General features: G+C 50.8%; 1 protein-coding gene across 1 annotated transcript in view; it reads left to right on the top strand.

Annotated features, from left to right (window-relative positions):
- ATG2A (autophagy related 2A) overlaps positions 1–26,323 on the top strand; it is a 233,144-nt gene that overhangs the window by 100,503 nt on the left and 106,318 nt on the right. The gene's annotated exons all lie outside the window — the stretch shown is intronic.

Below are 26,323 nucleotides of genomic sequence, written 5' to 3' on the forward strand. Positions count from 1 at the left end.
TTAAGAGTTTCCCCGACTGCTTGAGGCCATATAACCCTTTTCAGAGCAGCCATGTGCTTCCCCCCTCCTGCTGGTAGCCAGGAGGGGCCCTCACGTAGATCTGCCGGTCCAAGTTGGCATGGAGGTAAGCCGTCTGGAGGTTGAATTGGTAGACTTCCTCCCCCAGAGCAGCTGCAGTTACGAGGGCGGCCTTGACGCTCTTTGCCCGGACGGTTGGAGAGTAGGTCTTCCATGTAGCGCTGGGCGAACCCCTGCGCTACCAAGCGGGCCTTATACAGGTAGTGGCCATTGGCAAGTGGTTTGGCCTTGAAAACCCACCTTGTGCCAATGACTTTCCTCTCCTTCGGCGGTTGCTGGGGGGGGGGAAGACCTTGAGCTTTCTCAGGCTCGCCATCTCCCGCTCCATCGCAAGCTGCCACTTCTGCTCTTCGATGGGCAGCTCCTGGAGAAGGATTTTGGGGTGACCACGACGCTGTTGACGGACGTGATGTGCCCAATGTCGATCCTCTTTGGCGGGACCCCTTTGTTGCACCGCTTTGACCTCCTGCCACTCACCGCCCTTTTCTTCTGTGGGTTCCTCATCAGCCGGCCATTCACAACCAGGATGTGAAAGCCCTCGGTCCCGGATGCTGGGCATCACGGGCCTCTGAGGCGTCGCTGGAGGCGAAGAGTCGGGCGAAGATGGCGTGTCTTCCCCCTCGGGACTGGACGGCTCATCCTCCCCAGGTAGGCTGACCTCTTCGTCTTGTTCCTCGCTCTCGTTGGTGGCAGGGTCTGTGGTCGTCTCAGGTGGTGTCTTGGTTGGTGCATCCTTGCTGGGTCGGTTGACATATGGGCCCAGATCATTTGAATGGATCTGGGTCCAATTGGAGTCCTCTTCAAAGGAGGCAGATTGGGAAGTCACAGTCCTGCCCCCTTATCCCAGGAAACGATAGGCCTTGGAGCCAGGAGCGTAGCCCAAGAACCCCAGTCTCTGGGAGAGAGATCTCCCCTTCTTCCACAGCTGCTTGGGGATGTGCACACAAGCGTAGGAGCCAAACACACGCAAGTGTCCCAGACTTGGCTTCCTACCGTGGACCAGGAAATATGGGGTCTGGTCCACGAAGCTGCTCCAGGTGCGGTTTAAGGTGTAATTGGCGTAATGCAGCGCCTCCGTCCAGTACGATTCCGCGACCCCAGCATCCACAATCAAACTACGCACCATAGTCTGCAGGATTCCGTTTCTTTTTTCTGCCACGCCATTCTGAGCAGGAGTAAAGGGCGTTGTAAGAAAATGGCGGATGCCCTTACGCCTTACCCAGTCCTGGAATTTTCGGGACATGAACTCAGCCCCGCGGTCGCTCTGCAGCTGTGCGATCTTGGCCTTGTGCTGAGTCTCCACAAAGTTGTACAGCGATCTTATGGCGTCGAAGGCTTCGGATTTTTCGGTGAGGGTATACACATGGCCGTACCACGAGAAATCATCAACGGCAGTGAGGAAATACTGCCTTTTCCCTAGGGACGGTGTGAATGGCCCAACCAAATCAATATGTACTAGTTGGTACGGGTATTGAGTATTACGCAGTGACACCTTAGGATGGGGGCAGCCTTCCTCTTTGTTCTGTACCAGCCTACTACTGGCCCTACAGAAAAGGCAGGGACAACCCCTTTACAAAAAGGCAAGAGGCTAGAACTAAGCCTGCCAAATTTATTTATTTATTTTTTTATTGAAAAGTTTTTCAATACATTTTATCTTTAACAACCCCTCCCCCCACCCCTTACCCAACCCTTCCCGACCCTCCCCCCTCCCCTTCCCCCCTCCCCGTCCCCGACTTCCCAGAGCTAAATACAAGGTATAAAAGTAAAAACAATCATAAACAGCCATATGCTAACAACAATAAGCTATTAAATCTATCGCACTCTAGCTCATATAAAATGACTATAAGCAATACTAATATCACATCAATACTTATGCAAATGCTAAATGAAACTTTTTAGTCCCATATTTATTCTGGATGTAATCAATCCATTTTTTCCACTCCGTAATATAACGTTGTTGCGAATGGTCTTTCAAGTACGCCGATATCTTTGCCATTTCCGCCAGGTCAGAAACTTTTAAAGTCCATTCTTCTATAGTCGGCAGTTCCTCCTTCTTCCAATATTGACCTACTAAAAGTCTTGCTGCCGTAATTAAGTTCAACATCAACTTATTGTCCACAACAGTAGTATCAGTAATTATGCCCAGTAAAAACAATTGCGGACAAAACTTTATCCTTTTCTTAAATATCTTCTGCATATTCCACCAGATTTTAATCCAAAAAGCTTTAACTTTTTTACAGGTCCACCATATATGAAAGTACGTTGCGTCTTCGCCACCACACCTCCAACATTTAGGTTGATAGTTCAGATAACTAAGCCTGCCCAATTTATTGACACAAAACAGAGCAAACAGAGCAAAACCAAAACACGAACCATGAAACAGGAGCTATTCAAACGGTTGCCTTCAGCAAACCAGCCCTCCCACACATTCCCCTTTTAAACAGTTCAAGGCGTGACTTCTCTCTGCCTCCTTCTGAGGTGCCCCATTGCTGTTTACTGTTTACTCCTGATTGACTGCCTCCTGCGTCGGGCGTCCTTGAACAGGGCCAGCTGTGGGTCATCTTCATCCACGCTGTCAGGCTCACACAGCTGGGTCTCCATCATGACCAGATGGGAGGGGCCTGGCTGAGGGCTCTGCGAAGCCTCAGGGCTGTCCTCTGCAGGCTCTCCAACACCCCCCTCCTCCTCCTCTGAATCGTCCGACCCAACTGCCGAACCCACAGGCTGACCCTGAATCACAACACTCTTTGCCCTCTTACAGATGGCACAGTCCAGGAACACCTCACAATCCTTGAGCTGGACCCCCTCAGCAAACTCTCCCATCCTTTTAACCACGGGGAAGCTCGCATGACCTAATCTTCGGTGTAAGAGATGGGCACACTTATCATGGAGTGGCCTCCCCACTGACACCCTCTTGGCTCTGGCTGCCTTGAGCGGTGCCGGCACCTTAGGCTCCTTTTTGGGCTTACCTGCTTTAGGTGCCTGCTGAGGCTCGGGTTTCTTGCCCACACTGGCCTTGGAAAGCCGTGGGGCTGGCTTTCCAACCGCTTCGGCCTTGCGCTCCTTAGACAGCCTTGGGGCTGGCTGTGGGGCCTTTCTCTCTTTCTGTGCGCAGGACCCTTCTGAGGTGGCACCCGGTGGGCTGTCCTCTGTGGCTGGGCCCTCAGGAGAGAAGTATGGCAAACCATTTACGATGGTAACACTCCCAATGACCTTCTGGTCCCGAGTGACATGACCTCCCCCCTTACGAAATAATACCTCCACCCTGTCATCATCACATAACTTGATTATGCTCAACAGATTGTTGGCAATGGAGGGAGCATGCAATACCCCTTCAACATTTCCCAGCCCCGGTACAGAGACAGTGCCCTCCCCAACAATCAAAGCCTTATCACCGTTGGCAACCTTGACAGAGGAGTTAATTCTCCTCAACCTTTTAAACCCTTGTTTCATGTTGGCAATATGGGATGAAGCTCCAGAGTCCAGTAACCATAGGCCAGTGGGGCCACCAGCCTTTGTGGCGGGGGTGAGAGCACAGGTCCATACAAAATTGCCCTTAGCACCACCTTTGCCCCCACCACGCCCCCTTCTCTGCCCCCTGCCCCTTCCTTGATTGGAACCACGCCTGGGGCCTTGCTGGTGATGGGGGCAGTCCTTCTTCAGATGCCCCTCAGAGCCACAGATGAAACACCTGAGTAGAGCATTGACCTGCTCTGAGTTGTGGTGCCTCCTGCTGGCGCGCTGAGTGGTGGCCCTGGCGTATTCTCCTGCATCTCTACGCCTCCTGTCCTCCTCCTTGAGCCTCTCTGTGAGGTAGGACACAGGCATGGCTTCCTCCCTGGTCCCCACCAGCAAAGCAATGAAATTGCCCCAACTTTTGTCCAGGGAAGCCAGAATGACAGCGACCATGTTCGCTTCATTTACAGGGTAGTCCCGGAGCATCAGTTCTGCCCTGAGCGCCTTCAATTTTCCCAGGTGCTCTGCCATGCTGGCCCCAAACCTCAGCCTGGTGTTATAAAACTCAGATGTGAGCCTGGTGATCGAACCCAGGCTCTGGCTGAATAAACCACATAACAACCCCCAGAGTTCGCCAGCTGTGAGCCCATCTGGAATGCTGGGGTGCAAGTTAGTATCCACTGAGATCAGTAGAGTGGCATATGCTTTTCTATGAAGCCACTCTTCCAGGGGCCTCCAAGGAAGAGGTGGGGGGTACAGAACCGTCTGTAGAGTCCCTTCCCTTAATACAGCGTTTCCCAACCTTAGGAACTTGAAGATGCGTGGACTTCAACTCCCAGAATTCCCCAGCCAGCTATGCTGGCTGGGGAATTCTGGGAGTTGAAGTCCACGCATCTTCAAGTTCCTAAGGTTGGGAAACGCTGCCTTAATAGACACAGCTGCACTTCTTTATTCCATCTGCTGAAATTCTCCCCCCCCCAAGATGCAGTTTTTCAAAATCATTTGGGAGGGCAGAAACAGATGCCAGGGTCCGAGGACGAAGGGACTTTTCCAGATGTTTATACATCTCAGAGGTCTCCATTGAGGTGAATGGAAGAGGGATGCCAGGTGGCGCTATTTTCCTCTGATTTGGGGATGGCTCCGACGGAGCATGCTCAGAGTTGGGTGGTCCCGACTGGGCATGCTCAGAGCTCACTTCAGCCCAGCGGGCGGAGAGAGCGGACGTCTCTCTCTCTGTCTCTGAGCCAGGCCCAGGCCTAAGCCTGCAGGCCGGGATTTGGGCCCGAAGAGGGGCTGAAGGCCCCGGAGCTCCTTCGGAGGCCCTCCGGAGCCGCGGGGCGCAGCTGGGGGGCCCTGGACTGGACGCCCCCTCCCCGTAGTCAGGCTCCCAGGGGTAGCGAGGGAGGCTGGCTACCCGCGATGTCGAGGCCGCGGTCGTTGCGGCCTCCAGGACCCGGATGGCTGCTTTAATCCCTGCTGCGGCAGGCTCGGCTGGGCAGGCTCCCAGGCCATCGTAGGCCTTGAGGCGTTCCGGTGGGGAAGGCCGGGCGGCTTGCGGGCGGCTTCGGCCGGCTGCCACCGCTTGCTGGGCCTCGAGGCCTGGCTGAGGCCTATCCGTCCGCGTGGGTGTCCCGGGGGCCGCCATCTTGCTTCCGGTGGGCCCCGGAAGCTGCGGGCCACGATTTGGCGGGAAATTTCCCGCCAAAAGCTCCGGGGCCCCGGGGTCCCTCAGGGTGGCCGGTGCCATCTTAGGGGGCTTTGTGGGTGCCGGGGAAGGACCTACCTGGTGTCCAGAGGCCCCCTGCGCTGGCATCCCTGGCGGAGAGGCTTGGGCCGTCCTTTGTGCTGCAAGGAGCCTTACGAGCAGCTCCTCGCGTTCCTGTTCAGTCATCTGGTCCACGCGGCGCTTGGCTTGGGCCCAGGCCGCTTCCGCTGCGTCTGGGCAGTCTTGGGTGGACTGTAAGCCTTCCATGCTTCCCTGCGTGGCTTGCGGCTGTAGGGAGGCAGGCGAAGGGGTCCCTGGCGCTCCTCTGGGGGGATAGAGGTCATCTGTGGCCTCACCTGGAGCAAAGCTGGCATCAGGGGCTGGGTGCAGGGCTGCCGTCCTGGATTGGAGACTCCTGGTCACCGTCGGGGATCTCCTGCCATCCCTCTCAAAGGCGTTCTTGCTGGAACCTCCAGGCCTCTCGCTTCTGGCTGCTGGCTTGGAAGCCTTGCCTCCAACTATCGACCTCCGCTACCAATTTGCGAGAGGCCTCAGGAGGCCGGTGGCTCGTTGAGGCGCTTCCGAGCAAAAGGGCAGCACGCGGGGATGCAGTCAGGCAGAAGCTTTATTTAGGTATAAAGCAGAGGGAAAGAGTTCCCTGGCATGGAGGCACCCGTGCCTGGATTGAGCCCGTGGATCAGTCCCAAAGGGAGCTAGATCAAGAGCTGAAGAGCAGCCTCCCTGTTGGAATAACCATGATCTCTGTTCCTATACATGAAGCTGGCTAGTACTTTTCTACCGTGGAAAGTCTTCAGTGCATCGTGTATCAGGAAGTAAAACAAAGAAACCTAGGAGAGATGGCATGGGCTACAGCCACATAAGGGCGTGATTACAGAACCTTTCACACCATCGGCTGTTCCATATAAGGCAAATTCTGACGCCTCCTGCAGGGGATTGGTCATTACTGTATTTGAATCTACTATGAACCCCAATGACTCCTTTCAGGATAGGTTTTAAAGAGCACGTGTCTACTTGAATCATGCAGGATTGGCAGGATGTAAAACCATCAAACCCTGATTGGTCTATTTGAACAACAATAAAATAGGATTGGTTGCTTTTACTATAAACAAACAAGGCCCACTGCTCCTCGTGGTTCGGTGTTCCTCCCAGGAGCAGCGGAGCCCTCTCCCCGAGAGATCTCTGTGTCCTTCTTTCATGGACGCCAACCCTGCGCAGGAGCAGCCTCTTCCCAGCTTCACCAGCAGCTAGTTATTCTCAACCCGGCTGTTCACAAGCAGCAGCTTCCCAGCAACTGGTGACCCCGACGTGATTCTGCGGAATCCGTCTTCAGCCATCCATTCTCATTCGCCTGACGGTGGCCGCGACTCATCCTCGTCCGTCGCTAGACAAGCAGGACTTTTCGTGAGTATGGGTGGAAAATCCTCTCAACAGCAGACAGCGCATCTGCAGGAGTTGAGGGAATTAATGGATAATAGCAGGAAATTGGCTGCTTTTCAAACAGGCAAGCAACCTCCCCCACCCCCCACCCCCACCCCGGGTTAAAAAGAGAGACTTAATTCGGCTTCTTTCTTACGTGGTGTGGGAACAATGCCCAAAATATCCTGAAAGGGGATGACTCAAATTGGCTACATGGACCAAATGAGGAGAATATTTTCAGGAGACCCCCCTAGGGCTCCAGTAAAAATTTTAAACTTGTGGATGATCGTAATGGAATGTTTAACTCTCCGCTATGCATGTTTTAACCAGATAGGAGGGACGGGCGAAACGTTGGCCTTCTCGCCCCCACCCTATGAAAAATCGGAGAAACTTCCTCCTATTTCTTCTCCTTCCCCTGCTGTGCCTGTCCCTCCCTCTGCTCCCGACCAAGAGGAAAAAACCTCTGAGTTTGTGGCCATCACTACTCCTAAACCTCCTCCTCCCCCCTTCCCCCCTCCTCCTTCTTCAGATCTCCCTCCGGAGAAACTTCCTTCTGCCTCTTCTCTTTACCCTGCTGTGCCTGTCCCTCCCTCTGCTCCAAAAGCCATTTCTAAACCTCCTCCTCCTCCCTTCCCCCCTCCTCCCTTCCCCCCTCCTCCTTCTTCAGATCTCCCCCCCCCCACTCAAGGGGCACCTTTGGTTCACTCTATGCTTGCAGCTCGTGCCTCTGGGATGTTAGATCCAGAGGATTTAGAAGCTTGTGCTGCCTATCCTGTCACCTTTTTTGTTCCAAAAACTATTAAGGACATTATTATTATTATTATTATTATTATTATTATTATTATTATTATTAATTATTATTATTATTATTATTATTTAAATTCCATTTATATCCCGCCCTTCTCTGAAGACTCAGGGCGGCTTACAAGCTTAGCAGTAGCCTTCATTCTATGTCTATGCCTGCTTATTAGGGCTTTCACACACACACCCCAAGCGGCATTATTACAAAGTCAGCTTACTGCCCCCAACAATCTGGGTCTGCTGTGACTCAATATGGCCTTCATTCTAAATACACTCTCGGCCTGATCACAGGTTTGAGTCACCTTGGCACTCATAGGACCATCGCGGATGATCGCATGCTGTTTGATATGATTTTAAGATCCCAGCTCGAAATGTCGTTTGGTCATCAGAATATGCCAAACAAATCCCCATTTTAGAAGGGAGAGGTCTTCCCCAAAACGTAACCAAAGAACAACTATTGGGGGGCGGGCCAATTCCAAAATTTGGACAATCAACTTCAAAGGAGCCAAGCTGGCTTTCCTTTAATCGCACAAGCTGCCATGGCTGCGCTCAGGAAAGTTGATGAGTCTGGCAGAACACCCAGCCAGACGTTTTCAAAGATCCAGCAAGGATCAAACGAAAGTTACCAAGACTTCATCTATAGAAAGACAAATTGACAAGGTTCAGGCTCAAAATGAAATTCTGCTCAAATTAGCTTTTGAAAATGCAAACAAAGATTGTCAGAAAGTACTTCAGGCTATCGCAAACAAGCCTGGGGTTACTGTGGCAGAAATGTTAGAGCAGGGGTCCTCAAACTTCTTTACAATGGCTGGAGGGTCATTAACTCTCTCCAATGGGGCTGCAGGGGCCGGAGACCCCTGACCCACCAGTGGGAGCAAAGGTGCCTCTTTGCTCCCATCTGGTGACCTTTTAAGGAGCTGCCATGGCTGGCACAAAAACATCTAACAGTTTCTTCTTTCCTTCCTTCCTTCCTTCCCTCCTTTCCTCCCTCCCTCCCTTCCTTTCCTTCCTCCCTTCTTTCCTTCCCTCCCTCCTTCCCTCCCTTCCACCCCTTCCCTCCCTCCCTCCCTTCCTTCTTTCCTTCCTCCCTCCCTTCCTTCCTTCCCTCCTTTCCTCCCTCCCTCCCTCCCTTCCTTCCACCCCTTCCCTCCCTCCCTCCTTTCCTCCCTCCCTCCTTTCCTCCCTCCCTCCCTTCCTTCCTTCCTTCCTTCCACCCCTCCCTTCCCTCCCTCCCTCTCTCCCTTCCTTTCCTCCCTTCTTTTTCTCTTCCTCTCTCTCTTTTCTTCCTCCCTCTAGCAGAAGGCCGTCTGAGTGACCATAGGCCAATCCTTCCTTCTCAGCCCAGAGGAAACCACTTCTGGGAAACGGAGTCTCCGAGAACTGGAATGCGACTCAACGGGAGAGAAAAAGAGCAGTGGATGATGGGGACGGGTGGGACCCTCCTCGGCACACATCCCATCCCGGCTATGAGTTCAGCAATGCTGGGCAGAGGCCCCCCCGTTGCCTGATGCGAGGTCAGCAACTGAGGTCAGAGCCCGGCCATTTCACCTGGCAGTCGCCGAACGAGCCACAAACGGTGCTGCTCCGTCTCACACTCGAGACGTGTAGACTCCCCACAAGCCACGAATCCCAACCGAACTCCTCTGGGCTTGCTGGCTGGGAATTCTGGGAGTTGAAGTCCGCACATCTCCGAGTCGCCAAGTTGGAGAAGCACCGCTTTCGAGGCTCCCCGGCTCCAGGCGGCTCTGGGCAGCTGACTTTCCCCGACAGAATCATCCAAAGAACCAAGAAACGGACCACGAGCATCCAGGAGACCCACTGAATATACGGCAACCCCTGAGGGCTTCTCCGCCACCCCGCCCCGACGCCTGGCACCGCACCCAGTTTCGCAGTGACCTGACCGGCACACAGAAGAACTCTACCTGGACTCTTCTCGATTTGATTCATAATTTATTCCTAATAAATGTCGCAAGACGAATCGTGAGACCCAGTGACTCCTGAGCCCCCTTCATTCCGGCTGCCAGCCACCCCGCTGGGCCCGCCTCGGTGTTTCGTGCTGCCCCCCTTCTCTACTTGAGCTTCTTCTTGCGTCCTCTGCCACAGGCCGGCTCCGGCTGCTCACTGTCAGCAATTTCATAGACGGTGATGCGCAGTTTGCCCAAGCCCCCCTTCTTCAGATTGAGGGGGTCCCTCTCCTTCCCTGCCTTGGCCCCCGGGGTGCCCTGCCGATTGCGCACCTCACTCAGGAAGTGCTCCAGTTCGTGCTCCATGCAGGCCAGCTGGTGGGTGTATGCCTGCAGGGCGGGGTTGGTATCCGCCGGGCTGGATCCGAACTCGGGCTGGGCCGGGACGAGGACCTGAGTCTGGTAGCCACACGGCTGGTCCCCGTCTTCTTGTGGACAGGACGTTTGGACCTCCTGCATCACAGAAGAAAAATGAGAGGAGACCCCTTTAATTAATCAGTTAGCAAGCAATTGCAATTTCTCCATGAATGAATGACCACTCATAGTTTCTTCATTAACTAATTAGTGAGCACTCATAATTGCTTCATTAATCAATGATCTAACTTGTTTGTGCAAACCCAACCATTGGGGGGGGGCATTGAGTGTGGATTCGGTGTCATCTCACAGAATAATAGGATTCTAGGGCTGGAAAGGACCCCAGAGGTCTTCTATCCAGCCCCCCCATACTCCCCCCCCTGCTCAAGGCAGGAGATCCACAACCTTGGCTCTTTTATGACTCGTGGACTTCATCTCCCAGAATTCCTGAGCCAGCATGGCTCAGCTTGGAAACCTCCCTTTTCCCTCAGCATGGTTGGCTCAGGAATTCTGGGGAATTCTGGGAGTTGAAGTCCATGAGTCATAAAGGAGCCAAGGTTGCCTACCCCTGGCCTAAACTCATATGCAGCTGTGCGCATGGGTCATATTGGATCCGGGATCCATTTGATCAGTCTACGATGCCTTGAGTGTAGAAAGTTCAGCATCATCCGTGCCAAGCAGAGGAGGCAAAGTGATGGGAAGCCCAGCCATCCTGGCCGAGCCACCCATATTTCCCACAAAATAAGACCGGGTCTTATGTTAATTTTTGATCCAAAAGATCCATTAGGCCAGGGGTAGGCAACCTTGGCTCTTTTATGACTCGTGGACTTCAACTCCCAGAATTCCTGAGCCAGCATGTCTCAGCATGGAAACCTCTCCCTTTCCCCTCAGCGTGGCTGGCTCAGGAATTCTGGGAGTTGAAGTCCACAAGTCATAAAGCAGCCTAGGCCAGGGGTAGGCAACCTTGGCTCTTTTATGACTTGTGGACTTCAACCCCCAGAATTCCTGAGCCAGCATGACTCAGCATGGAAACCTCTCCCTTTCCCCTCAGCATGGCTGGCTCAGGAATTCTGGGAGTTGAAGTCCACGAGTCATAAAAGAGCCAAGGTTGCCTACCCCTGGCCTATACCATTCTGGACAAACGGCTGTTCAGAAAACCTCCAGAGTTGAAGCACCTACAACTCTGTCTGTCTGTCTCTGTTGGTCTGTCAGTCTGTCTATCATCTATCTGTCAATATCATCTATCTTATCTCTATCATCTATCCATCTTATATATCTGTCATCTGTTTATCTACCTACCTACCCTTCTATATCTATTTATCTATCTATGTGTCTGTCTATCATCTATATATGTGTCTGTTTGTCTACTATCTATCATCTATCTGTCTTATCTGTCATCTGTGTCTATATATCTATCATCTGTCTATATCATCTGTCTCATCTATCCATCTCATATATGCCATCTGTTTATCTGCGTGTGTGTCTATCAGTCATCTATCATCTATCTATATCATCCATCTGTCTTATCTATCATCTATAGGATTTAACATGTATTAATATATATGTAACACACAGAGACACACACATCCACTCTTAGGCACAGATTCTGTCTATATATATATATATCATCTATCATTCATCTATCTATCATCTATCATCTCTGTCGATCTATCTACATCATCTCTATCTTTATCTATCTATCTGTTAAGCTGTCATCTATCCATCTAGCTATATATATAAAATCTATCATCTGTTTATATTTATCTATTTATCATCTGTCGATCTATATCATCTATTACATTGTGATCTGTTTATCTATCTATATATGTGTCTGTCTACTATCATCTATCTGTCTTATCTATCATCTGTATATATCATCTATCTGTCTATGTCATATGTCTCATCTATCCATCTTATATATGCCATCTGCTTATCTATCTGTGTGTCTGTCTATCAGTCATCTATCATCTATCTAGAGCAGGGGTGTCAAACTCAATTTCATTGAGGGCCGCATCAGCATTGCGATTGCCCTCAAGGGGCCGGGTGGGTATGGCCAGGGTGGGCGTGGCCTACTGGGTGGGCGTGGCCAGCTGTACATCCTTCGCATCAAGGGTGCCTATGGGGGCCTGGGCAGGAGTGGGAGAGATCTGAGGGTCTCTGGCAGGAGGGGGGTCTCTGGGCCAGAGCCAAGGCAGTGGGGGCCGTTCTCTCACTGTTTCCAGGATGGCTTCGCGGGCCACATGAAACCACTTTGCGGGCCACATCCGGGCCTTGTGTTTGACATGTCTGATCTATATCATCCATCTGTCTTATCTATCATCTATAGGATTTAACATGTATTAATATATATGTAACACACACAGACATACACACACATCCACTCTTAGCCACAGATTCTGTCTGTGTCTGTATCTGTCTCTATATATCATCTATTATCTTATATATCATCTGTCATCTATCTATCATTATTCATCTATATATCATCTGTCTATATCATCTGTCATCTATCTATCATTCATCTATCTATCATCTTTCTATATCATCTGTCAATCTATCTACATCATCTATCTTTTTATCTATCTATCTATCTATCTATCTATCTATCTATCTATCTATCTATCTAGCCATCATCTATCCATCTAGCTATATATATAATCTATCATCTGTCTATCTAATCATCTATTACATTGTGAGCTGTTTATTTATCTATCTCCCCCCCACCCTCTATCTATCTCTTATCTCTATCTCTCATTTGTCTGTCTTCCTATATCATTTATAGCCTACTGGCCACTGGGCTGCAGGACAGGCCCCCAGGACTTCTGGAGGTAAGTGGTTCCGCTGACTAATTGTCCTCACTGTCAGGAAATTTCTCCTTAGTTCTTGGTTGCTTCTCTCTTTGACAATCTTCCATCATTTGCTTCTCGCCCTCGGGGCTTTGGAAAATAGGTCCACCTCGTCTTCTCACGTTCTCCACCCTCCAGCTGCTGGGTCCCCAGCCTTACCTCCCAGCATTTCCCTCCTCTCTCGTCTAGCTCCTGGGCGCACTGGTTCCTCCTGAGGCACAAGCAGCGGATGGCGCAGAAGACAAAGAGCCAAATGGCACCGATGCTGTTGAGCAGGACCAGGGTGGACAGCCAGCCCCCCCCACTCTCCACGCTGCTGTGCCGATATCGCAGTTGCTGCTCACAAGGGCCATTTGTGCCCTGGCTCTCCCCGTTGGAGACAGGCCTGTCCAGCAGCGCCCAGGTCATCAACAGGAGCCAAGGGTTTCTCCGGACATCCATGGCCACTGCTGGGCTCCCACTGAAACATTCCAGAAGCTCCGGTGGGTGGGTGGGGAAAGTCTCCCATTATGAGTTGGCTGCCCCAATGTTCTCTGTGGGCAACCAAGAGGTTCCAAGCCAGCATTGGGGCTAAGCCAGGATGCTGCCCATCGGGGGGGGGGTACTTTAAAACATTTTAGTCTTTTTTTCTGAAAACTTAAGGATCTCCCAAACTTTCTTCGTAGCTGCCTTTGTTGTTGTTACTTGCAAAGTCGTGTCTGACCCATCGCGACCCTATGGACAACGTTCCTCCAGGCCTTCCTGTCCTCTACCATCTTCTGGAGTCCATTTAAGCTCACGCCTCCCGCTTCAGTGACTCCATCCAGCCACCTCCTTCTCTGTCATCCCCTTCTTCTCTTGCCCTCAATCTTTCCCAGCATGAGGCTCTTCTCCAGTGAGTCCTTCCTTCTCCTTAGGTGGCCAAAGGATCTGAGTTTCCACTTCGGGATCTGGCCTTCTAAAGAGCAGTCAGGGTGGATCTCCTCTAGGACTGACCGGTTTGATCGCCTTGCAGTCCAAGGGACTCGCAGGAGTCTTCTCCAGCACCATAGTTCAAAGGCTTCAATTCTTGGGCGCTCAGCCTTTCTTGTGGTCCAGCTTTCACTGCCATACATTGCAACTGGGAAGACCACAGCCTCGACTATACGCACTTTTGTTGGCAGGGTGATGTCTCTGCTTTTTAGTGTGCTGTCTAGATTTGCCATGGCTTTCCTCCCGAGGAGCAAGCGTCTTTTAATTTCTTGGCTGCAGTCCCCATCTGCGGTGATCTTGGAGCCCAGGAAAATAAAATCTGCCAGGAATTGAGAGGGCCGGATACCATGATCTTGGTTTTCTTAATGTTTAGTTTCAACCCAAGTTTTGCACTCTCCTTCTTCACCCCCAACAAGAGGCTCTTTAGTTCCTCTTCACTTTCTGCCATTAGAGTGGTATCATCTGCATATCTTAGGTTGCCTTGCAGGATTCCACATTCAATCCAGAGACTGAGCTTTGAAAAACTAGGGGTGGTGGTGGTGGCTTGAAACTTGCAACTTAATTCAAAGGAACAGCCCCCCCCATCCACCTTGCCTTCTTATAGCCCAGCTTCCATTGCCCATTAATTACCATCGTCTTTGCTCTGGCTCTCTCCTCCCCAAATATTTTTCTATTTCTGCCTATTCCAGAGTTCACCTAAGTCCTGTAAAGGCGATTGGTGGGAGACGTGTATTTTTAGACATGCATCATTGACGTCAGCCTTCCCAGGTAGGACCAAACAGGAAACGTGACCTGGTGAGCTGATTCGATTTTATTGTAAGGCTACATTAATGGACTTTTAGAAGTTTGAAAATACAAATCCCCCACCGTCTCCTTGATGCTCTGATAACTTAGGGACGGGGTCCAGCTATTCTCCAAAGCGCCCGAAGGCAGGACAAGAAGCAACGGATGGAAACTCATCAAGGGGAGAAGCAACCTGGAACTAAGGAGGAATTTCCTAACAGTGAGGACAATTAACCAGTGGAACTGCTTGCCACCAGAAGTTGTTGTGAATGCTCCATCTCAGCCTCTTTCTCCTTCCATTCTACAGCCCAGGAGTAAACAGTCCTTTATCTGACTGTTTCCTAGGCAGCAACTCTTCCTCCTGGCTCGCACCTATTTCCCAGAATTCCCCAGGCTTCAAGATGGGTGGACTTCATCTCCCAGCATGCCTTAAGACAGGTGGACTTCAGCTCCCAGAATTGCCCAAGCCAACGTGCTTCAGGATGAGTGGACTTGACTGGCTGGCTGGGGGATTCTGGGAGTTGAAGCCCGTCCGTCTTGAAGTTGCCAAGGGCGAGACACACTCTGCTAAGACTCTGAATAGCTAATGGGCAAAACTTCAAAAGAAGAAGGACGGATAGGCGAGCAAAATTGGGGGATGGTTTTTCTCCTCGGAGAGGGGACCCCAGATGTTTATCCGGGGGGGGAGGAATTAGACCACAGTGGAAAAGATCGGGGGGGGCTCATTCGGATCAGGCATCGGATTGTGTTTTATAGGAGCAGCCCCTCCTTTTTCATTTCTAATTTAATGCTTTGTTTTTTTAAAAAATAAATAAATAAATTGCTCAGGTGCCCAGCAGAAATGCAAGGATCTCTCTCAGATCATTTTGAGCCGGGGGGGGGGGATGGGGGGGGACGGACGTGAAGCCCCAGGGGTCTCTCAAGCGATTGCAGCACCTGCTCTCCCCCCTCCCATCTCCCTCCTGGGTGCTGCCCTTTGAATTCTCCCAGCACTTATCAAATATTTGCAGCAGGCTAATCATTAACCAGCCACCCTTTACGAGCAAACTGCCCCGTTGGGTGGAGCTGATCTGACTTTGCCCGTTTCCTGGATGGGTGGGGGGGCCTTTCTCCCCCCAGCAACGGCCACAGAGGTGCAGCACCAGGCTGGAGGCCCTTGGAGAAGGTAAGGGGCCCCTGGGGTGACTGAACCATTCCTCGCTCCTTCCTTCCTTCCTTCCTTCCTTCCTTCCTTCCTTCCTTCCTTCCTTCCTTCCTTCCTTCCTTCCTCCTTCCCTCCCTCCCTCCCTTTGTATTTCTTTTCTTCTTTCTTTCCTTATTTCCTCCCTCCCTCCTTGTCTCGTTCCTGTCTTTTCCTTCCTCCCCCTCTTTCTTTCTTTCCCCCTCCCTCCCTCTTTCTCCTTCCTTCCTTCCTTCCTTCCTTCCTTCTTTCCTTCCTTCCCCTTTTTCCCTCCTTCCTCCTTCCTTTCTATTTCTTTTCTTCTTTCTTTACTTATTTCCTCCCTCCCTCCTTGTCTCGTTCCTGTCTTTTCCTTCCTTTTCCCCCTCCCTCCCTCTTTCTCCTTCCTCCCTTCCTTCTCTTTCTCCTTCCTTTTTCTCCTCCCTCCCTCTCCCTCTTTCTTCTTCCTTCCTCTCTCCTCCCTTCCTTCCTTCCTTCCTTCCTTCCTTCCTTCCTTCCTTCCTTCCTTCCTTCTTCCTTCCTTCCTTCCTTCCTTCTTCTCTTTTCCTTCCTTCCTTCCTTCCTTCTTCCTTCCTTCCTTCCTTCCTTCTTCTCTTTTCCTTCCCCTTTCTGATTTCCTTCCAGGGGGTGAAAAGGAGAAAGGGGAGGTTCATTCCAGACCTTCGCCTGACTCAGGAAAGGAAGATTCTTGAAAAAGTTTTCGCCGCCTGCAAATCCTCCCTTTCCGGCTGTGTTTTGAGCTACCCATGGAAAAATCAGCTGGGGGGAAAATGGGGAGGGTGGAAGAGCTCTGCCTTAATCAGTTTTGTCCTTACAACATCCCTGAGAGGTAGACCTGGCTAAGGGTGGAGAAGAGATGGCCCCCAGTTTCCTGGCTTCAAACTCAGGTGGGCAGAGTCCATTTATTCTAAGCACAGCAGTCCTGACTGCGCTGTTGTCCTCCCCATGGGTTGTGGGGCCACCGTTGGGAATTCTCAGCCAGCCTGGGGCTTATGGGTGGCGTAGTCTCGATACCCATGGAATAAGAAGCTGCAGAAGGTATTGTCGGTCCCATCAGGCTGTCTGAGCAAACTTTGGAGAGGACTGGAAAGTTTGTCTCTCTCAGGTTTGGTCACCACAATAAAAGGAGGATGTGGAGACTCTGGAGAGAGTGCAGAGAAGAGCAACAAAGATGATCGGGGGACTGGAGGCTCAAACACACGAAGAGCGATTGCAGGAACTGGGCACGGCAAGTCTGGTGAAGAGAAGGACGAGGGGTGACACAATAGCAGCCTTCCTATATCTGAAGGGCTGCCACAAGGAAGAGGTGGGGGGGGGTTTGTCAACCTGTTCTCCAAAGCCCCTGAAGGCAGGACAAGAAGCGACGGGTGGAAACGAATCAAGGAGAGAAGCAACCTGGAATTAAAGAGAAATTTCCTAACAGTGAGGTCAATCCATCAGTGGAAGGCGGAGGTTGCGGCTGCCCCATCACTGGAGGCTTTTAAGAAGAGACTGGACAGCCATTTGTCTGGAATGGCATAGGGTCTCCTGCTTGAGCAGGGGGTTGGACTAGATGACCTCCAAGGTCCCTTCCAACTTGGTTGTTCTGCACTGTGGCACTGCCAACCACAGCCCCAGGCTTTAAAACAAGAGAGCTGCTTCCGGGCGCTTCAGGCCAGGCGCGCACCAGGTTCAGAGTCCAACGGCAGGGCGGGCCGTAGATGGTCCTTGGAATGGCTGCCAAGCGGGGGGGGCAAGGGCAAGTTCCCCCGGGGTGCCAGGGGCGGCCTTAGAGCGGGCTCAACCTGACCAGGATTAGCTTCCGCGGCAGAAAAGGAACTCAGAGCTACGCGGCGCCAAGCCAGGCACTGCTGGGCGCCCCCTCGGCGCACAGAAGAGAAGAGTGGGCCACGGTTGGGGCTGGGATGGGGGAGTCCTGGGTGCCGGGGCTGAAAAGGGTCTCCATCTGAGCCCCTCGTGCCAAATGGGTAGAGAAAAGTCGGGAGAGACGGTGCCACGGGTGACTTCTGCAGCTCGGTCAGAGCAAGAGTCTGGCACGGGGGAGGGAACCCACAGCTGCAAGCAGAGGGGAGGGGGTTGCTCTGAAGGGGAGGTGGGAAACCCCTTTTGCAAAGAGGCTTGAACTCACCTGGCTGCCCATTCTTCCTCTTCCACAGGTGTGCATCCGAGAGGAGGATGCTGGTCGCACGCCCCCCCCACAGGGCTGCCCAGAATGGGGGAAGAGGGGGCTTGCCCACCAAAGTGGGTGTCTATCGACTGTAACAGCAACTCCATGTGGAAGCTTGAGGCTGTTCCCGTGGGGGGGCTGTTATTTTGGATGGGCACTCGAGAGCTGCTTCGCAACCCCCCCCCGGACAATGGAGAAGAGACCAGATGGCAACCCCCCCCCCCGTCTACTGGATCATAAATGGACGCAACCCACTGGATTGAGAATTGATGCGAACCCCCTGGGTGTAAATTGATGCGAAACCCACCCCCTGGGTATAAATTGATGCCAATCCACTGGATCATAAATTGATGCCAATCCACTGGACCACATATTATTATTATTATTATTATTATTATTATTATTATTATTATTATTATTATTATTATTATTATTATTATTTTATTATATCAATGCAAGCCAGTGAATGGTAAAGTGACGCAGCCCACACTGGGTGTACATTGATGGGGTCCATTGGATCACAAATTGGTGCCGTCCGCTGGATCGCGAGTGAATTCTGATGCAGCCCACTGGATCACGTACTCGGGCAATCCGGTGGATGTAAACGGATGCAATCCACTGGGCGGCGAATTGATGCTGGGCGTAAACTGATGGGACCCTCCCGGATCATAAATTGATGCAACCTGTTAGATCATAATTTGCGGTGGTCATAAACCGATGCAAAGGGTTGGGTTTGCAAGGAAAGGGGAGGGGGAGAGGGGGTGTGAAACTGACTAGTAGAAATTCTGTGTTCTGTAACTTGAAGCTGACTAGGAGCTTGACTAGACAATTCACCAGCTGGAGAAGGGTCTGGAAGGCGCGAGAGACTCTGAACGGCCTGGGGGTGTTGTAGCTCATGTAGAAGATAATGGAGGGAGATTTGCTGGCCGTCTTGAACTACTGGATGGGGGTCCAAGAAGAAAGGAGGTGGGTTCAAATGTGAAATAAAGCGAGTTAGGCCACTCACCAGGAGACGCTTCCAGGCGCTAGGAGCTGTCAGCTGGTGGAACTGGCCGCCACATGAACTGGTGTGCTCTGCTTTGCTAGAAATTTCCAGAGAGGGGCAGGGTGTTCATTGGTGAGAGGTGCTGTAGGAAGCGGGGCAGAACGGTGGGCGGAGTCAAAAGAGGAATCAGCCTAGAATCTCTACGTAGCCACAAACGGACCAGATCCTGCCCCGCTTGAATTCTGTCCACCCTGATCTAACGCCAAGATAGTGCCAACAGTTAGTTGAGCAGATTCGTGCGCGTAGGGATGGTCAGTAATAAATCAGTTTGATTGAAACTTCACCTGTGGTCCTGGTCTTTTGCACCTGACAGATGCTGCCTTGAGGAAGGGGTGGACGAGATCAGAGGTCACCAACGTTGGCCCCATGTACACGCGTGCACCGCAAACGGTGGGGCTAGAGCCTGCGTGATACTTGCTAGCCCAGACCCCATTCTTGCATGACGCAGCCCCTTGTTTCTGCGCCCCACGATGCGGTGGTGGCCGTTTTTGCATTTTGCAGTGCAGCGGCGGCTCGTTTTTGTGCCTTGCAGCGTGGCAGTGGCCCATTTTTGTGCCCCGTGGCACGGCGGCATCCCGTTTTTGTGCCCTGCGGCGCAGCGGGGACCTGCTTCCATACCCCGCAGCATGGCGATGTCTATTTTTGCGCCTTGCAGCGTGGCAGTGGACCATTTTTGCACCCCACAGCTGCGGCACTAGCACAAGTGAAGGGGTGTGCATGCACACGAGTGCACACTGGCCAGCCTGTCCCACGGCCTGGTGGCCATTAGGTCACGGCCCACTACCGGGCTGCGGCCCACAGGTTGGGGACCCCTGGACTAGATGGCCTCTAGGTGCCTCCAGCCCTGGCTTAAATCAGCCCTTCAGGGATGAATCTCAGTATTCAACTCTGGCTACATTCCAGGATGGTTAACTTCAGCTCAGCTGGTTCCTGAATTAACCCATTTTCTTGGACTGCCAAATATAGGGACCAAAATGGCTGGTCCCATGCAAAGTGCCAGACTTGAAAGAAAAGTGAAAAGACTAGCCCCCAGCCAGATACAGGTAAGTCCTCAACCTATGACCACAATTGAGCCCAAAATATCTATTGCTAAGCAAGATAGTTGTTAAATGAGTTTTGCCCCATTTTACAGCCTTTCTTGCCCCAGTTGTTAAGTGAAGTGCTGCAGTTGTTAAGTTAGTAACACGGTTGTTAAGTGAATCTGGCTTCCCCATTGATGTTGCTTGCCAGAAGGTCGCAGAAGGGGATCACGTGACCCCAGGACACTGCGACCGTCGTAAATATGAGTCGGTCGCCAAGTGTCTTGATCACGTGACCTTGGGGATGCTGCAATGGTTGTAAGTGTGAAAAATGGTCGTAATTCCCTTTTTTCCAGTGTTATTGTAACTTTGAACGGTCGCTAAATGAACTATTGCGAAGTTGAAGACTACCCGTATAAAATATTGCACAAATGCCATTATTAGGACTTTAACCACCTTGCTGCACTGCAGTGTATGGAATTTACTGAGTCACTCTAGCTTAGCCTACCCCACAAGGCTGTTGTGAAGGCAAAACCAGGTAGGAGAATTGGAGACAATGCGACATGAGCGACATGAGTCTCCCCAAATTGATCTCAACATTTCATGACAGCATCCGACATACTAGAAAGCTTTGTGGCTGCCTTTTAATTCCAAGGAACTTTACAACTTCCCACAGTGGTCCTAGGATCGCCTAGTGGCCTCCTTTTCAAGGAAAAACTGCTTCAGCTAATGCAGAAGGCAACCAGGCTCAACTAGGCACTGCCCTCTGGTGGTTCAGAGAGGAATCGCTGTAACAAATTGCCAGCCTTGGTTCAATGGGAAAAACATTCCTCAAAAATCCATCTGGAATTTAATAATAAATTTAACAAACAAATGAATAAATTTGGTCTTTGGACTTTTCAGGCCACGGATGACCTCCGCTCATGTATCCCTCCGGCTCACCGAGAAAGCATATTGCAAGTTGTCTTGTGCATGTGTGTAACTTAAACTAAACAAAGTCATGTGGTCGATTAATAACTTACTTAGTTAAATCGCTCTGTTTGGAAGTGTTTTGATTTTTGATTTTCTCTTGAAAACGATGGTCAAAGTTCATATATCCATGTTTGCGATTGCTTTAAACTGGATTGGGGAAAAAACTCTCAGCTCCTGCATTGCAGTAATGTAATCATCCATTGCAGTTTGTTTGTTTTTTCAAATTAAGCCACTTTAAGATGTGTGGACTTCAGTTCCCAGAATTCTCATGCTGGCTGGGGAATTCTGAGAGTTCCCATTTCTTAAGTGGCTAAATTTGAAAAACACTGGCCTATTGGCTTAATTTAGACTTTGAACCGTTGAGCAATGCCAGCAAATGGGTTAATCTAGGAGCAGAGTTAACAGGCTGTGTGAATGCAATCACGGTCTTCTTTCTGAACCATGATTTACTGCACTAGAAATGGCTGGATTGCACAACACATTATTTGATAAACAATGGCTTACTAATCACAGTGGCATGATGATTCTGTGTTCATACTGCATGCTAAACCTATCGCTGGGATCAGCTGAACACCAAACACCAGACTGGCTAAGGAATTGTGGGAGCTGCAATCTACCTATATTAAAACATGCTTGCTGGGGAATTCTGGGACTTGAGGTTCACCCATCTTAAAGCTGCCAAGTTTGAGAAATAGTAATTTAGAGGCTGAAATTTGTACCCCCTTCCATGTGAGACTCCGACTGAAGACCCCACAGTGATACAAACTCTGGTGCAAGTTTGTCGAGAACTAGCTTTGAGGCTGGATTCACACATATCATGCGTGAATTCTGTCTAGTCCTTTCTCTCTCTCACAGACTCACACCAACACCTGTGTTCGGTCATCAAAGTAAGCAGCAGTTGTTTTATATGATTTAGGCATTACATGATGTGAGCATTCAGTGGTTCGTAGCTTACTGCACATGTAAATTGTGGTTTGATCAGCAAATAGTGGTTCAAATAATCATGGCTTAATGATGTGGATAAAATTAATAACACATGCTAACATGTACAGTACATTGGCTGACTTCACAATAGCCCTAAACAAGTGTTTCTCCACCTTGACCTCTTGAAGACTTCTGGGAGTTACCCATCTTCAAGGTTGAGAAATGCTGCCCTTAAACCATGCTTCACAGGGGCTGAGTTCACACAACCGGCCAACCTGAGTTGGACACAATATGGAAATTTAAATTTAAATCAAAACTCCTTTGGCTCAGCTGTGGGTGACTTCCTGTATTTTGGCAAAGTACGGATGTGGTACATGGCTGCATCCTCCCAATGTTTTTTTTTCCCCCAACTTCCTGGTGAACTCTCATTCAAAGACTAGTCCTTGACTTACGACCACAGTTGAGTCCAAAATTTCAGTTGCTAACCAAGACAGTGATCAAGTACGTTTTGCCCCATTTTACGACCTTTCTTGCCACAGTTGTTAAGCAAATCACTGCCGTTCTTAAATTAGTAACATGGCTGCTAAGTGAATCCCGAGTCCCAATTGACTTTGCTTGTCTGAAGGTGGCAAAAGGGGGAAATCCCAGGACCCCAGGAGACACTGCAACCGTCGTGCAAGGTCGCGTGGTCACACAGAGAGACGGACACTGGAGCTGGGTAGGACTTCTTTATTGGATCAGGAATGAAGCTGGGGCAAAGGGGTTACCTGACGTCTCTTTATACCTGCCCAGGTGAATCGCGACCAATAGATTCAAACCTGGGCTTCCCGCCAGGGCAGGTGGCCAATGGATTTAAACCCTGGCTTCCCGCCAGAGCTGACCATGCCCTGGGGCTGTCAACGACTTGCTCCATTCAGGCTTTCCCCGCCAAAAGCGGTTATAGCCTGGAGCTTTTCCAGCCCCCTGCTGTGCTGACATTCCGTGTATGCTTTAAGAGCATACACTACACGTCGTAAATATGAGTCATTTGCCGGAATTTTGATCAAGTGATCTTGGGGATGCTGCAACGGTCGTTAAGCGTGAAAAATGGTCACATCTCTCTTTTTTCAGTGCTGATGTAAATATGAATGGTCACTAAATGAATGGTTGTAAATCAAGGACTTCCTGTAATGGGTGGATCCAACTTAAGAGTACTACGTATACCCCGGCTGGGGAATTCTGGGAGCTGAAGTCCACCCATCTTAAAAGTTGGCCAATTGAGAAACACAGCATCCTGGGAGCTGAAGTCCACCCATCTTAAAAGTTGGCCAATTGAGAACCACAGCATTCTGGGAGCTGAAGTCCACCCATCTTAAAAGTTGGCCGATTGAGAAACACAGCATTCTGGGAGCTGAAGTCCACCCATCTTAAAAGTTGGCCGATTGAGAAACACAGCATTCTGGGAGCTGAAGTTCACCCATCTTAAAAGTTGGCCGATTGAGAAACACAGCATCCTGGGAGCTGAAGTCCACCCATCTTAAAAGTTGGCCGATTGAGAAACACAGCATTCTGGGAGCTGAAGTCCACCCATCTTAAAAGTTGGCCGATTGAGAAACACAGCATTCTGGGAGCTGAAGTCCACCCATCTTAAAAGTTGGCCGATTGAGAAACACAGCATTCTGGGAGCTGAAGTCCACCCATCTTAAAAGTTGGCCGATTGAGAAACACAGCATTCTGGGAGCTGAAGTTCACCCATCTTAAAAGTTGGCCGATTGAGAAACACAGCATCCTGGGAGCTGAAGTCCACCCATCTTAAAAGTTGGCCGATTGAGAAACACAGCATTCTGGGAGCTGAAGTCCACCCATCTTAAAAGTTGGCCTATTGAGAAACACAGCATCCTGGGAGCTGAAGTCCACCCATCTTAAAAGTTGGCCGATTGAGAAACACAGCATTCTGGGAGCTGAAGTTCACCCATCTTAAAAGTTGGCCGATTGAGAAACACAGCATCCTGGGAGCTGAAGTCCACCCATCTTAAAAGTTGGCCGATTGAGAACCACAGCATTCTGGGAGCTGAAGTCCACCCATCTTAAAAGTTGGCCGATTGAGAAACACAGCATTCTGGGAGCTGAAGTCCACCCATCTTAAAAGTTGGCCGATTGAGAAACACAGCATTCTGGGAGCTGAAGTCCACCCATCTTAAAAGTTGGCCGATTGAGAAACACAGCATTCTGGGAGCTGAAGTCCACCCATCTTAAAAGTTGGCCTATTGAGAAACACAGCATCCTGGGAGCTGAAGTCCACCCATCTTAAAAGTTGGCCGATTGAGAAACACAGCATCCTGGGAGCTGAAGTTCACCCATCTTAAAAGTTGGCCGATTGAGAAACACAGCATCCTGGGAGCTGAAGTCCACCCACCTTAAAAGTTGGCCGATTGAGAAACACAGCATTCTGGGAGCTGAAGTCCACCCACCTTAAAAGTTGGCCGATTGAGAAACACAGCATTCTGGGAGCTGAAGTCCACCCATCTTAAAAGTTGGCCGATTGAGAAACACAGCATCCTGGGAGCTGAAGTCCACCCATCTTAAAAGTTGGCCAATTGAGAAACACAGCATTCTGGGAGCTGAGAAACACAGCATTCTGGGAGCTGAAGTCCACCCATCTTCAACTGGGCAAGGTTGAGGAAAACAGTGCTCTAAGCTGTTTACCCTGGATCCCATCTTAGGCCAGCTCGGGGTCTCCTAAGGTTGCAGCGGGAGACCCCCTAATACAATCAGCCTCTTTCCCTGCCCCCCCCTTTCCAGCTGTGGCTTTCATCTCCTTCCAGCCAGCTGCAGCCTCAGCTTGGGCTGACTTCGCTGCAAAGGGGTTTCCAGCTAGGATCTCTCTGGGCTGGCACACCGTCACGTGGCATAGACGCAAGTGCCTGGCAGGAGGTTGAGAGCGCAGATGTTCAGGGCTGCCGTCCAAATTTCCCTTCTCCCCTCTTGGATGGGCCAAGAGAGACCTCTTTCTCCTGGGGAACGAGAGAGGGCTCCTTGGAAAGCTGCAGGGATGTCCTGATGTGCTTGTCTGGATTTGGGGAGGGGGCTGCAGCCCCATCTCCAACATCCTGGCAAAACCCAGGAGAGAGGCAAAGTGGGTTAAAAGGTTAAAGCATCACCCACCCTCCCACCCCCACCACCCCGGGTGGCTGAAATAAATGCGCGGACTCCGGCTTGATTCTCGCCCAATTCTCGTAGCAATAGCCCGTTTAGCATCAGGACCCCAATTCTTCCTCCTCCCTTCACCCCTCCCTATTCTGGCTATTTTGAATTTTTTATATTTGTATTTTATTTCTCTCGTTCCTCTCCCTCCCTTGCACTGGAAAACATGTGCAAGTCTGCTGGGACTTTTCAGGATGTGGCTCTTCCCATATTTGGAAGGAAAATTTTGTCCTTTTCCTCTCTCTTCCCCCACCCCACCCCAATTTCCCTTCCCGGCTTCCTGGCCCAGCTCTGCTGGGAGGCCTGAGGCGGCCCAGATCGGAATTTCTGGCTTCGGTCCTTGGAATGAAGGAAAACAGGCCAGCGGCAGCTTAGCAACCACTCAAGAGGCCAGCAGCGGTGTGTGTGTGTGTGTGTGTGTGTGTGTGTGGTTGTGAGGAAAAGATCCCGCCACCCCAAATGGCAGGTTTCAGCTGTCTGACAGCCTCTACCCTCCCCAGTCCCCACAAGCCGTCCTCGACTTATTCATTTAGTGACCGTTTGAAGTTACAACAGCCCTGAAAAAAGTGACTTAGGAGCGTTTTCCACCCTTGTTGCAGCATCCAGTCATAACTGTGAGGACCGGACATAAGTCTTTTTTTTCCCCATTGCTGTTGTCATTTTGCATGGTTGCTAAACGAATGGTTTTAAATTGAAGACTTCCTATAGTTCCAGGGTCTGTTTTGGAGAGAAACCCCCTTCCCCAAGGAAGCAGCCTCTGATTGGAGGGGCTCAAAGTGCCAATGCGCTAACCTAACCCACCCAGAGCACGCCTAGTTTTTGAAATGCCACTTTTAGGGCAGTGTTTCTCAACCTTAAAGGGACGCGGTGGCTCAGTGGGTTAGGACGCTGAGCTTGTCGATCAGAAGGTCGGCAGTTTGGCGGGTCGAATCCCGAGTGCCGCGTAACAGAGTTGAGCGCCCGTTACTCGTCCCAGCTTCTGCCAACCTAGCAGTTCGAAAGCACGTAAAAAGGCAAGTAGAAAAATAGGGACCACTCCGGTGGGAAGGTAACGGCGTTCCGTGCGCTTTTGGCGTCTAGTCATGCCGGCCACATGACCACGGAGACGTCCTCGGACAAGCGCTGGCTCTTCGGCTTTGAAACGGAGATGAGCACCGGCCCCTAAAGTCGGAAACGACTAGCAGACTAGCACGCACATGCGGGGGAACCTTTACCTTTACCTTCTCAACCTTGGCAACTTTAAGAGTTGTAGACGTCAACTCCCAGAAATCCCTCCCAGCCAATTGGAAATTAATCAAAGAGAGAAGCAACCTGGGATTAAGGAGAAACTTCCTAACAATGAAGACAATTAACCAGTGGAACAGCTGGCCACCAGAAATTGTGGGGGCTCCATCACTGGAAGTTTTTAAGAAGAGATTGGACAGCCACTTGTCTGAGATGGTCTAGGGCAGGGGTCGGCAA

Source organism: Vipera ursinii, assembly GCF_947247035.1.
Source record: "Vipera ursinii genome assembly, chromosome: 15".
Lineage (NCBI taxonomy): Eukaryota > Metazoa > Chordata > Lepidosauria > Squamata > Viperidae > Vipera > Vipera ursinii.